This window comes from Physeter macrocephalus, chromosome 11, assembly GCF_002837175.3.
Source record: "Physeter macrocephalus isolate SW-GA chromosome 11, ASM283717v5, whole genome shotgun sequence".
Classification (NCBI taxonomy): Eukaryota; Metazoa; Chordata; class Mammalia; order Artiodactyla; family Physeteridae; genus Physeter; species Physeter macrocephalus.
The window spans coordinates 150,326,183-150,340,430 of NC_041224.1; the positions used below are offsets into that span (position 1 = coordinate 150,326,183).

Here is a 14,248-nt window from a genome sequence, read left to right on the forward strand (position 1 = left end):
CGCCTTGTCGACCGGAGAGCAAACCAATTCTTTGCAAATAATAGTAATCCAAATAACATCCGAATAATCCAAATAATAATACAATAATAATAGTAAAAGAACTGGAGAGTGCAGCGCAAAGACATCTCATTGTGAATCTACCACCGCCCGGTCCACTCTAGCAGCGCTGGTGTGACGGTCCCTTTAAGAACACCCCCCGCCCACCCAGTCTCGCCTCCCGCGGGGCGTGCGGACCGACCGGCGGCGCGTGCGTGCTGCCAGCCGTCGACCGGCGGGGCTTCCAGCGGGGCGGTCGCGGCGGCGCGACGCCGGCGCTGGTTGCGTGCGCGCCTGGCCCCGCCCCTCTCCCTCCCCTTCCCCTCCCCCTCCGCGGGCCTCCCCACCCCCCCCGCGCGGTACAGCTGGGCCGGTGACGCGCGTACTGCTGCTGTTGCCTCTGCTACGGCCGCCGCGTTCCATTCTCCTAAGCCGGCGACATCCTCGTCCCCTGTCTCCCGCCTCCTCCTGCCGCAGCGCCGGCCAGCGCCAGCCAGACAAGGGCACACGGGGTCTCGCCTAGACCCAAGAGAGCTGCGGGGGCGCGCAGGCGGCGGAGTGGATCCCGGCGCCGCGGAAGCTGCGAGCGTCCGCCTCCCGGAGGTCGCCGCGCCGTTCCCCGGGTGAGTTGTCACCGCGGCCGGGGGGCGGCGGGGCCAGGCATTGTGTCACTGGCGCCCTCGGCCGGCTGTCAGGGGCGCAGGACCGGCGCACCGCCCGGGAGGGACGTTGGGGAGCCCGGACGGCCGCCCCGCGTCGGCTGCTCTCCGCGCTTCCTGCGCCGGCCCGGCTGTCACCCCGACACCCGGCGGCGCGCCCGGTGCCGGCGTGGGCCGGGAGGGCGGCGTGGGGGAGCTGTGCCGAGGCCGGGAGGAAGATCGGCCGGCCGGCTTGCGGCCAGGAGCTTGGTGGTCGGGATCGGGGCGCGCCGCCCGGGCCTCGCCGGGCGTGCGGGGTCGCGCTCCGGCCCGGAATTCATGGTGGAGACCACATTTTGCGGGTCGCTGGGAGGTAGTCACAGGCTGGCTGTCTTTATTACTGTTACTGTTTTCCCGTCAAGCCAACTAAAGCTGCGGGTCTTGAGCTGGGGCAGGGTTGTCTTAGCGATGGTGGACTTCCGAGGGCACCTTGGAGCCCGGGTGTGCGAGCACCGGAGCTTTCTGGAGCCCCCGCGCCTCGGTCTTTAATCTCAAAAACTTTTCTTAGTATCCGGGCTGAGACGCACCGAAACCACTTCCTGTTTATGTATGTAGACTTTCTTTTTTCACTTCTGGTTTTTAGAGACAAATATGGGTGTCGGTCTGACCGTCCCACAGGGTTGTGACTGTGGGCCTGCTGAAGTGGGAAAAGTTACCTGTAAGGAGGTCAGGAGGGGGAGGTGGTTTTGGGGACCGTAAGACCCAGGAGAAAAGAGGCGTCGAGAGCAAATCTCCAGCTGGTTCGAGGGAAGTTCAGCAGTGAGGCCTGATGCTACTGTTCCCATAGAATGTCCCCTGGTGGCAGGCGGCTCACTGGGCTTTACTGCTCTTGCTAACTGGGCTTGTGTGTGCTCTGTACAGAGGTGCAGTGAAACTACCCAATTTAATTAAACCGTAGGTATTTTACGCCCTTTCTAGGTCTGCAGAGGTGACAAGAGTGTCTTTCTATCCTTTACACTGGTTAATTCACTTCTGTTCTTTTCATTACTCTGATTTTAAAAATATGTATGAATGGGGTGAATGCATACATACACCTTTTCTGTTTTGGGAATTCCACACCCAAATTGTCACCATCTAGTGGAGGCTAGTAGAGACAAGTGCTTGGCATTGAGTTTTGAATTTTCTGCGCTTTCCATTTTTAGCTAGATGCATATTCAACCAGAAATGAAAATTTTCAGAGTTTGAGGGGGTGGGGAGTACATCTACCTTCCCCTCAGTAGAGGAGATATTTAATAATGAAAAAATAATAGCAATAACAGGGGAAAGTTCTTGAGGACTTACTGTGAACTGAGTTTTGTGCCAAGAACTTTACTTTCTTGATCTCATTTAATAAACAACAAACTTTTGTGGTAGATTTTGTCATTATTCTCATTCTTTCAGATGAGAGCAAAGCCAAACCAGTAACTTGCCCAAGGTCATAAAGGTATCTCATAGTAGAGCCCTCACCCTGAACTACTAGATTATACTGTTAATTTCTAGTTTGCTTACCATTTGATAAAATTGAAACTGGAGTCTTTCTAGACTCTTTCCAAAGCACTGCTTCCTCAGGCTTTCTCAGATCATGCGCATCCTTATTTCTTTCTCCAAGGTACACAGTTAGGGTATGTTTGCACAACATTCGTGTGTTCGTTCATTCATTCTTTTTTTAAATTTAGTACTCACAAGTATTTGTGATACAGAATATATGCCGGGCACTGTGCTAGGTATTGGGGTTACTGCAGTGAATAAGACAGAACCCTGCCATTTCTTACGGAGTTCATGGTTTTTAAGTCAATTTATTTTGGCTTATGTTGTTAATTTTCATTGGTGGCCATTTGCTGCTTAAGGAAGTCCTGACCAGTGCGTTAAATAGAGAACAATACTGATACCAGTTCTGATAAATAGAACTCCCTGTCCACAGGGTGGTCTTTTGATACTGTAGTAGAAATGGCGTATGAAACCAAACCTTACCTACAGCTAGACGGGGACAGGTCCCTGAGTGCTCAGAGTAGGACCTGCCTCTCCTCTGCCCTGCAGTGCTTAAACCCGGAGAGCAAACCCATTGTCAAATGGCAGTTCAACTTATTTGCCGAGGCTTGCCTTCTCAAAGCACAGAATGTGGGCAGATAGAAAGAAGAAGAAGAAAGATAGAATGAGGTGTTACAGATGCAGGCTGGCAGATGAAGAGACCTCAGCACTTTTGTCTGGTTTCCTGGCAGTTCTCCATTATGTGGTGACTGCATTTGTGCTCTTATGTAATGGTGCATCTCCTGGCAGGGGATTTCCTCCCTTGTCGTTCCCAGGGCAGCAATTCCTATAGCTACCCGCCCCCTCCATACACACACATATGCACCGTACAAAGGGAATAATTTATCTGGCTTCTTAAAAGTAAGAACTTATTTCAACTTTATTGCTACTCAGCATTGTTTCACTTCCTCCATGCTTTTACATCCTCCAGAGAAAAACTTGCCTTATGTTTTAAATCTTTCCTAGTACTCTCTTTCCGCATTCTTAGCTCTTCTGATAGCCAGGTAACTACTGGTATCTGTCTGTGGGCTCAGAGAATTACAGTATTTTTTAAAAAATTAGTGAGCCGCGTAATCTTCCTCGTTTCCGTACCAAAACAAGTGAACTGGGGAGAATGTCTGTAGCAGAGCCTCTTGCAGGCAGAGAGGGAAGGCCAGAGAGCACATGTGCTTGTCTTCCCCTCTAGTTCCCCATTTACTCAGGGACGATTCACCGAGAGGCAGCAGCAGGGATGTGATGCCTGCTTACAGGCCTGAAACGCCTACTTGGAGGCCCGAATGTCTGCAGACCCACTAGGCCCAGTTGTGTAATTGCCACGCATGAAGTGTTTTACTGAGCTCCTAAATTTGACATGCGATCCCCTAGCGAAAGCTGCCGAGCAGGATTCATTTTCCCTCTTTTATCCACCTAGACAGTAGGGAAGTCTTGTGTAGAGTGCATTCCCTCAAGCAGTAGGAGGAAGATGGGAAGGAACAAGGAGAGGAAGAAGCCCAGTGCCTTTTTTTTTTTTTTTTTTTTTTTAACTTTGAAAGTAAATATTGCTGTGGTGCAGACTTGAGTGTTGAGGATTAGGACACCTGCTTGTATGATAATAGAGACTCTTTCCCCTGGTTTCTCCTCAAGATGGCTTCAGTCTAGGGGCCACCCACATATCCCACCGTGGTGAGGCTTCACTTAATGGGAATGGTTTTTTAAAAATTAGTATTTTTAAGTTATGTTGCCACAGTGCAGGAAACTTGGAAACTAGAGCAGTGAGAAATGATACCTGTAATGTGGTAGGGCTGTTTCCCCATTGGTGGGAATGAAGGATGCAGCTCAGGGTTGGGGCTAGGGGTGTGTGTGTGTGTGATGAGTATTTGAAGCTGCTAACAACTGTGGATCTGAGACTAATGACGGTTTCAGGACAGCATGGGGGTGACCGTCCTTGAGCATCAAGATGTGTTCACTCCTGCCCTGGCTAGGATTCAAGGCAGCAGCCGTTGTTCCCTTAGATGGCTGTAAGTTCCAGTGTATCCGTGTGAAACCTTTATCTGAAAAAGTAGAGGTACTGGGGAAAGAGGCACCTCTTACAAGGGTTAGGTTTTAGTGGCAGAGCCTGTCGGGCACCTGTGGATGTTTCCTTTTTCTTGTGCTCACCTGTATCTGTGATGCTGTCCTTTTTCTTTCCCTTTTAGTTCTTTGGCCTAGAAACCAGCAGGATTCCTCTATTTGCTCTCTCATCCTCTGGTTCTTACCTGAGTGTGGAAGTCTCCACTCTGTTGGTAGGCCTCTCGGTGGTGCTGAGTTGGGTCACTTCAGCTGTGAAAGGCCACCTGTGCTGCTGTCAGGGCTAGGGGACAGTTGAGTCTCCGTGAGAGACTCACGGAGCAGAAAATGCAATAGCAGAAAATGCAGCGACTGTGGTGAGAACTGAACGGGTTTCACAGACTGTCATGTTGCCTGTGATGTATTCTCCCTCCCTGGCTCTTATATCTCGAAAAAGGAAAATAGCCACACTTGAAGCATCTGAAGCCGCGTGCCAAGAATTCACGCAGTACTCCAGAGACAGGATATTATTGAAGCATTTTTCTCAAGCAGAAACAGATGTAGCTCCCTGTTTCTGTCGCCAGTGTTAGTGGATCCTTAAAATTACCTGATAGCAGTGTGCCCTTAAATGTATTCTCCCCTCTCACACACGCGTACCATTATTATTATTATTATTATTTTGGCAGAGCCCCATTGCTTGATTTGGGGACAGGTAGCTTGGGATTCCTGATGATAGTAATAGGTTCTCAGTGGGTTTGCAGATGGCAGAGGTGGTGACTGACAATTCTTTAATACTCAGAAGAGGATCTTCTGTGGTGAAAGTTTAAATGACTCAGGATTCTTTTCTCCTGTAGTTGGGGATTGGACACAAAACCTCAGAGGACAGACACAAGTAGGGGCTTTTCCCCAGCTTCCCCTTTCTTTCTGTCCTTTTTTAAGAAGGGGGGAAAGTCTAATCTTTCCAAATCCAGCCTCCTGCCGGCAGTGACTTGCCTTCACCCACAGAAGTTTTAAGAACAGAACATGAGTTGCCCTGTGTGTAGACTCTCCTTGCTGAAATTTTGGCTAGACTAGGCTTTGGTTTCTGACAAAGCCAGGAAAATGAAACTAGCTTCTGGGAATAGGAGAGGAGGAGTGTTTATCCCATTCTTCCTTCTTTGAGTTGTTCTTAGTTGATCTCAATAAACTAAGTGGATGGAAGTTTAAAAAAGGGAACTTGAAAAAGAGAACAAGATGGTTTTGCTTATTTTGCATTTTCAGTTGTAGTCAAGGCAAACTGAAGAAAGACTGAGGATTTTTTTTGTTCTGTTTTTAGTTGTCAGTACACTGGGACAAGATTATGGAAAGCTTGGAAGATAGAGGGGGGAACCACTGTGATTCTACCAACCTAACACAAACATCATTTCCATGTATTCTACTTTTTCTTTTAATTGGTAGTCCTTGTAACATTCAATTTTGTATTTCGTTTTTTTTCATTTAACGTTATAGCATAAACATTTTCCTGTGATAACACATAGCCTTTATAATTATTTTTAGTGGTTTTATAAAATTCCATCAAATAGATCAGCTGTGATTTAAATACCCTCTCTCATACATCTAGATTATTTCTAAGTTTGCTCAAGGAGATTTTTTTTTTTGGAGGGGTGATTTTATTTTGTCATATGACATTTTTAAAAAACAGCTTTAAGACATAATTTATATATCATAAAGGTCATCCATTTAAAGTGTACAAGCAGTGGATTTTAGTATATTTACAGAGTTGTCCAACGATCCCCATAATCTTATCTAATCTAATCTTAGAACATTTTCATCACCCCCAAAAGAAACTCCATTAGTAGTCAGTCCCTATTCCTCTATAATCCCCCTAGCCCAGGGGCACCACTCATCCGCTCTCTATAGTTTACCTATTTGGACATTTCGTTCGAATATAATCATACAATATGCGGTCTTTAATGATTGGCTTCTTTAACTTAGCATGATGTTGCTGAGGTTTATCCATGTTGCAGCGTATATCGCTACTTCATTCTGCTTTATTGCTGAATAATCTGTTGTTTAGATATACTACTGTATTTTGTTTATCCATTTATCATCTGGTGATCATTTGGGTTGTTTGTGTTTTTTGGTTATTATGGATAATGCTGCCATGAACCCATGGGTTTCATGTAGACATATGTTCTTATTTCTCAGGGAGATATTTTAAAAGTTGCATCCATATTTCTACTTTGGAGTTAACGTTCTACTTGGTTATGTAGTTTGTTTAGGCAAGAACAGTATAGCGAAATCTCTTGGTCCTGTGGTGTTGAGGGTATTGCCCTGAATTAAGAAAAGGTGCTACAGGGCTTCCCTGGTGGTGCAGTGGTTGAGAGTCTCCCTGCCGATGCAGGGGATGAGGGTTTGTGCCCCGGTCCGGGAGGATCCAACATGCCGCGGAGCGGCTGGGCCCGTGAGCCTGTGCGTCCGGAGCCTGTGCTCTGCAACGGGAGAGGCCACCACAGTGAGAGGCCCGCGTACCACAAAAAAAAAAACAAAAACAAAAAGAAAAGGTGCTATATACACATATACATATATATACCTATATATATGTATATATAGGTATATATATGTATATGTATATATGTGTATGTGTGTATATATATATATATATATATATATAGTGTTTAAGAGGTTTGAACTCTCCAGTAGCATTGTTTCCAAATCTTTGGTGTGGAACTTTAAACAGTAGTGAGAGTTGACAGATGCATTAGTGCCTAGATTCAGTGCACATGTACTGCTGCTTTAAAAAAGGGGGGGCGTGGTTTCAGCATGAAGCCTCAGTTGTAAATTGCATCATTGTGTCTTTTGGAGAGAGTGTTACCATGAACCCCACAGAGCCTTCCTTATCAATGTAATTTATAGTTCTCAGAAGTTTTCCCTTTCCTTATGAAAAATTCCATGCGAGGGTTCTGTGCACCTGCTTGGAGGCTGCTGCTAGACTGGGGAGTGGCATGCTTGCTGAATAGAGAGCCAGCCCGTGAGCGGGGGAGGGAGAGGGGCTGTGAATGTGGTTTAAACGCAGGCCTGAGAAAGAATGTTCTTTAGAACGGCTCTTACTGGTGGACCTTAGTTGCACCCGAGGTGTAAAATATAGATCAGGCCAGACACAAAGAGGAACAGATGGTGCTGCTGGGAGTGTCATTTCCTCTACAGATTAATCTACCCCTGGGTGGTTTTACATCATAGCAGCCTCAGTACTGAAATAGTGCAGTGCCTCCTTTCACTCTTGTTCTAATTGGAATTCCTAGCATTCGTGACCAATAGCTGGTCTTCCTTTTCCTGCTCCTAGATCCCTCCCAGAAGCTCTTGAAAGTGTGCATGTGTAGGCCACCTAAGAGGTCAGAGGGTCAAGATGGTTCTACCTCAGAGACACATGGGACACAGGGCACATGCCCTTTGTCCAACAAGCCAGACAAAAACTAGGAAGTTGAATCATCTTCCCCTGTACCTGTTTCAGGTTCCTTCACCTGGAGCCAAGTCCAAGGACCAGTTTTTCCAGAAGGTTCCCTCGTGTGTGTGTGTGTGTGTGTGTGTGTGTGTGTAAATGTGTATGAATGCAGCCATAACTTCCCTGCCACTGTTCACTGCTAAAAGTTTTAGATTTGGAGTGGGCTCTACCTGTTAATACAAATTCTATTCCCAAGTACTAGGAGTCTCAAAAGGCTGAATGAGGAGACAGGACTCTTATCTGAAGATTTGAATGCTTGACTGTAGTATCCAGATGTTACCAAAACTTCTTGCAGAGCAAGCCAAGCATGTGACCAGAGAGAGCTCATGAGATGCTAGAGTTGGGAGGGTGGGACTCCGAGGATGGTCTCATTTTACAGCCTCACTTTATAGAATAGAAAAATGGGAAATGGTTGCTCAGAGCTCATTTTCCTGAGTGATGACAGGGCCAGGGGAGAAGCCAGGGCGGCAGATTCCTAGTCTGGTACTTTTTCTATCCCAGTGTGATCAACTTCTCTTCTCTGGGCCTGTTCCAGGAAAGGGGATTGGAGCCCAGAAGGGTATGTGGTTCATATCGTTAGGAACAAACTCCTATCCCTTCTGTGATTGTGGTTTTGAGTCTAATAGTGAAATTACAAAAGGGAATGAGTCTTTAAATTCAGTTCTTAAGAAGACCTGTTCTTAAAATGGGAGTTGTGCTTAGGCTGGGCGTGCTTAACTCTTTTATCTCTGTACTGTGCTTCCTTATAATTTAGAAAACACCACCTGACTCCAGGCCAATGGGATGTGGTTCCTGAGTCATTTTCCCCTTTGGGTCTTGCTCAGCCAGGTGGGACAGTGGCAGGTAGGTGCTGGTGGCATCCTAGATATAGTAGGACTGCCCAGTATTTGAGAACATGCTGTCAAGGACGGCTGATGGCCCCTTCCTCCTAGTAGACTGAAACCCTTCACAACTGTGGTTCTGATATCCTCAGGTTTATTTCATGTGGGTCAGCCACCCGTCCAAATGTAGTGTGAACACACGTCTCTAACTGTGTCTCTAACCAGCCAGGAAGGAAATAGACTTCTTGGGTTGAGGTGTCATATATGCTAGCTTTCTCCATCCCAGAAAGCCAGTGAGCAGTTTGGTGTTCAGTGGGTGTTGTTCTTTCAGTTGGCATGCTCAGGACATTTTTAGAGAATTAACAAATGGTATGTTGGCTGGTGCACACTTTTATCAATCCTTGATTCTCATCCACTCCCAGGTAGACACTCTGCCATGGGAAGGCCATCTACCTCCTCGTTTCAGTCCTGTGGGAATTTTGCTCGTTACACAGCAGGATGGCAAGAAAAGCAGGCTCTGGGTTGCATAAGATTTGATTGGTCCATCTTATTTTCCCCTTTACATGCACCTTCAAGTTCTCATAATTTGTGAGCTTAAAATCTGGTTGGGCTGTGATGTTAGGCTGGTGGGAGGTTGGTAGAGGGTTGCTGCAGAAATCAAGAGGAAGGAAGGAAGTCAAGTCATTTGTGTGGCAGGTATTTAGTGAATGCCCGTGGTGGTTAAGTGCTAGGTATGCAGTTGTGAACAAGAACAAAATGCACACAGCACTTGCCCTCATGAAGTTAGCAGTCTGGGGGAATACCCACGGCTTATTTAATTTGACAGTAGCGTTGGAGGAATCTGTTGTGTAAAGCAGGCTTTCAGCTTGGCTACTCTGAAGGAGTGGCTCTGGCTTTTTCAGGGACATTTGTGCTCCAAACCAGCAACAACCCTGGAAGGGAGGAGGACTTGAAAAATACCCTTGGAGAATTCCTCCTGGCCTCCCTAGCAAGAGAGCAAATTGCCGTTCTCTGTAGAGCAAGCTTGGTCTAGGAGTTTGGAGTTTGGTGTAAGGATTCCGTTTTTCCAGCTTTACTTAACTAATCAGTTTTTAATGTGGGAATGTTTTCTGACCCTGAAGTGTTTTTTTTTGTTTGTTTTTTTTTTTTTTTTTTTTTTAGTTTAGAGAGAAAAGCGGGTGTGAATTCAACAGTGAGAAATTGGGAGAAGGGAAATAGGTAGGATCAGTGGTGTGAATTCCTTAGGGAATCTTTTTTTCTCCATTTCCTTCAAGCCTCAATTTTAGATATGTTAATTTGTGTCTCTTCCTGATATATCTGGCTTTATAACTTGCTGGAGGCAGTAAAGGACCTAGTACATACACTACTGGCACAAATAAGGGTCCCAATAAAAGCACATCCCCGTATGTTTTACCTGTGTAGGTAGGCCATCTCCATGTAGGCTCAGGTTCTAGGCTGAGACTGGAAGTTCCCTGAGGTCAGTGACTGTTTTGTCCACTCTTTATACTCAGCTCCTGGATTAATTGACTGGTTGAGAAGGATTGACCAGGTATAGAGGATTAAAGTTAAAAGGGTGAGAGGGCAAGGTGACCTTGAGTCCATAAGCCTTGATGACAAGGAATGTAAGAGTGGTATTATTGATGAAATTCTAAAAAGAAACATTTGGAGGGATGCTTGGTTGGAGTGAAAACCAAATATAAACAAGGTGATAAAAAGCTGTTAACATTCACCAAGTTTACTCTGACTGGTGGCAGGAAAAGAAGACAGCTCAGGAACCATGGAGGTGGGAGGAGGAGAAGGAAAGAGAGGGTATTGGCTGTTGTCCAAAATGTTTTAGCAAGGCCAGTCAAAAACAATCTATAAGAAACCTTACGAATTTTGATCCGGGACCAGAGAGTCACCCCTTCTAATTTTCAAGTGCAGGTCTTTGTTTCTGGAAAACTCTGTTATTCTTTTAAAAGCCTCAGGAGGCATCAGTCATACCCCTAAAGCCAATTTACATGTGTGCATCTACTGGTTTGGCCTTTTTTACATATATATGTTATCCACTGTGAATCTGGTTGCAGGCAAGGAAGTGGTTAACACAGGATGGCTTGTTTCTTTTTGTTCTCCAGAACTGAGCTCTTCTGGGGGGCGGTTCTTTTGCTCCTGGAATTACAAAATATAATTGTGTGGGTCATCTCATTTGAAGGTCTGTGAATGCTTTTGAAAAATCACATCTTTGAAAGAAGGGCTGCTGTCTGCAAACGCTGACTGTTTTTCTTGGGATGTGTGTGTGAGTGACAGTGAATGAATAGATTCCAGAGCCTTTGGTGTTGGTAAAACTTTCTGTGGATGGTAACAAGTAGATGTTTGTTAAGCAGTGCATCTGAACTCATTTATTAATTGAACAGGTATTGGATGCTCTTTCCCATATAATCATCTCCCCACAGGGATTCTTTGCAGCACAGTATAACCAAAGTTTTGAATTGTTCTCCAGTGTTCTGGTTAATCTTTTCCCCTCATAGATGTCAAACCCCTTGAGGAGGGAAGGGGTGGTTTAAGTTTCCTCTTCATTTACTTATGTAGGTTGGGCATTCATCTTAATAGCAATAAAGATTTATTTATTTTACAAAGTGCTTTCACAAAAGAAATCAGGTAATTACTGTGAGGAAGGTTTCAGTCCCATTTTACAAATGGGAAAGCCAAGGCCTTTGGTAACCAGTGGACGTTTAGCATCCACTGTGCTCGTAAATAAGGAGGCTGAATCAAACATTGGTATCCTGCTGGGAAACAGGAAAGCTCTTGGAATTGCAGACTTGATAAATTTTAACTTGTGCGTGGAAAGCAATGTAACAACCCCTGTCCTCGACCCTACCCCCATCTCAGCATAGGTACTCTAAAGGTCGGTATGTTTTTGTGTACTGATGGGACAGAGATGTGAAAGTGTGTGTAGTTAGAAAGGGCAAATTTCATCTCTTAACTAAGGAAAAAGCATTGCCCTGTAGTCTGAGAAGGTTTTTACTTTTATTTTTTGGAGGAGCAGGGAGGCCACAGGGGCAAAACCCTGGTATCTAGAAACCCATGCAGTTTTCAGGTTATTAGAGGTCCGTTTGGGGGTGAGCCAGAGGAGAAATTCTAAGTTCCTTGGTTCTAAGGGCTCTGTGATGGGGATTTTGAGGGCTCTGCAGTCTGTATCAGCATTGTTGCAGTCTTGTTCTGTCTTTCTGCAGGTGTGTTCTGACTCTAGGCGCCAACTCTGCGTCCGGGCCTTCCTGAGATGCCCCCGCAGCTGTTTGCAAAGGCGGACTGGCTTCACTTCAGTACTCCTAAGAGCTCCTGAAGAGTGTCCTTTTTTGCTGACAGGGGGATCCAAGGTCTCCTGTAGGCCTGGCTTGACCTCCTCTTCCCCATTGTCCTGCCCTTACTTTCAGAGGCAGAAGATGAGCCTCTCTGGGCAGTGAGGAGGTGGGAGGTGAAGGTCCTGCCTCATCCAGGACAGCTTAGATTTGAAAAACATAAAGCGGTGCCAATGTTCCTGGGGCAGGGTGTGCTCGGACACCCTGTCTGCTTTTTCCATTTGGTTGGGAAAGTGGAGAAGTGAGACTGGCTGTGGGCCAGGCAGAGCTTCCCCCTTTCCTGTGGTGAATGAAAATAGACGATTGTTTCGAGGAGTGGGTACTGAGTGGGAGGCAGTGGAGGAGAGCAGGCCATGGGATCACACTCGCCCTGCTTTCTGTCTCAGCTCAGCCACTTCCCAGCTGTATGACCCTGAGCAAACGTAACCTCTCAGACGCTCAGTTTTATCACTTGTAAAATGCAGATGATAGTATTACCACTACCTATCTCTAGAGGGGTAGCTACCAGAATATTAGTGATTACCTGGGCTGGGAATTCTGGGGTGATAAAGGGTAACAGGAAACTATAACTTCTTAAACTTTCTTTTTGCTTCAATTGAATTTTCACTGTTGGCATGTATAACTTAAATAATTAAAATTATGTTGAAAAGTAACCCCTCGTGGGATTGTTATGAAAATCAAATAAAATGAGGTAGTTAAAACACTAGGTTCAGTGTCTGGCAGTAAAAGATACTCATGGCAGGTTATTTGGGGAAGAAGTGGTGTTAATTAGTATTTGACCCTTGCTTTTTGTAGGGTTAGATTTTCTGTCTGGCTTGTGTACTTTGGATAAGTTTCTTTGTTAAGCCCCAGTTCTTAAACTGAAAATGGGGGTTAACATCAGTATCTACTACATAGGGGGGTTTGGAGGAGACATGGAAAGCAGCTAGCCTGGTACCTGGCCCATAGTAAGTGCTCAGTAAATATTATTTGTTATTGGCTCTTATCCTCTCAGTTACCCTGGAAGTGAGGTGGGAGTGATGCCCACCTTAGAGTTGCAGAATGTGAGGCACAGAGTAGTTTAGGACAAGTGTCCTGTCTTAACCAAGGGCTGAGTTAGCAGCAGAAATGGTGATGCTGATGCTTGTGCGGCCTGTTGGCCCAGGTAGCAAACCAGGGAGGTCTCACCGATGGGCAGACACGAAGCCCCGGCCAGGTGCTGGGTGTGAAACGTGCTGCTGGTCTGGACCGCGGGGATTAGTGAGGGTCAGTTTGTCCGAGAAGGGGAGAGGCCAGTTTAGGGCCACATCCTTCCTCTACTTTTTAAGGCAGATGGACCGCATCCAGATTGACAGAAGGGAGGGGCTTGTTTCCTCTTGCTTTTCTTTCACATCCTCCTGGCTTGTCAGGTGGTGGACTCCTGACCACTGCCCTTGTTGTGGGTTCAGTTTTCTCAGCTCCTCCAGTCTGGCCTTCTCTGTTAAACTGCCCTGCTGCTGGAGTCCACGCCGACAGCCTCCCAGCCCTCCTCCTTCTGTCCTGGAAGGCCAGCACAAGGACGCTCAGCTTTTCTGGGGTAGGCCTGTTTCCACACCACTTTGGTACTGCTGGTGGCTTCCTACCTGCTCCTCAGCTAGCTGCCTGTCTGTGCGGCTGAATGGGTGAGTTGAAGCCACACTTGGTGGGAAATCAGTTTTGAGCTTCGCTGTGGGCTCCTGTTCTGTGTATTCACATTTTGAGAGGAAAATACCCTGAGTGATTTCTGCCCAGCATTGTTTTCAGAGAGTGAGAGATTCTCATCCCCAAACCCGGTTGTGAGGCCGGAGCTGATTATGCCCCAGTTTCTCACCTTCGGTTTGTACTGCATGCTTCTCACCCTTGCCTTCTCAGTTCTCTCTTTACCACATTTGCCTTGCTCCGTCTTCACAGGGGTCATGAAATACCAAAAATTGGTGAACAGTACAGGGAAAACAGTGTTTAAAGTTTTGCCGACCCAGGTTTGCTTAGTGGACTAGAAGGAGGAGTGTGCCTGTGTGAATATTTATTTATTTATTTGGCTGCGTCGGGTCTTAGTTGCCGCATGCAGGCTCTTTGTTGTGGCACGTGAGATCTTTTGTTGCGGCGTGTGGGCTTCTCTCTAGTTGTGGTGCGCAGACTCCAGAGTGCGTGGGCTCAGTAGTTGCAGCACGCGGGCTCTCTAGCTGCGGCGCGCAGGCTCCAGAGCGCCTGGGCTCAGTAGTTGCAGCAGGCGGGCTTAGTTGGACCTTAGTTCCCTGACCAGGGATCGAATCCGCGTCCCCTGCGTTGGAAGGGGGATTGTTAACCACTGGACCACCAGGGAAGTCCCAGGGGTGTGCATGTTTG

General features: G+C 46.6%; 1 protein-coding gene across 8 annotated transcripts in view; it reads left to right on the forward strand.

Annotated features, from left to right (window-relative positions):
- Positions 1-366: 366 nt before the first annotated feature.
- The window catches only part of SUSD6 (sushi domain containing 6), a 92,060-nt gene continuing 78,178 nt past the window's right edge, over positions 367-14,248 (forward strand). For 6 of the 8 annotated variants that reach the window (XM_055088563.1, XM_028496091.2, XM_028496092.2 and 3 more), the window contains exon 1: positions 367-659. The gene's annotated coding sequence lies outside the window, so the exon portion shown is untranslated. Of the gene's footprint in view, positions 660-1,237; positions 1,282-14,248 lie in introns of those variants that run through there. The other 2 variants (XM_024118047.3, XM_028496088.2) reach the window with 2 other exon arrangements.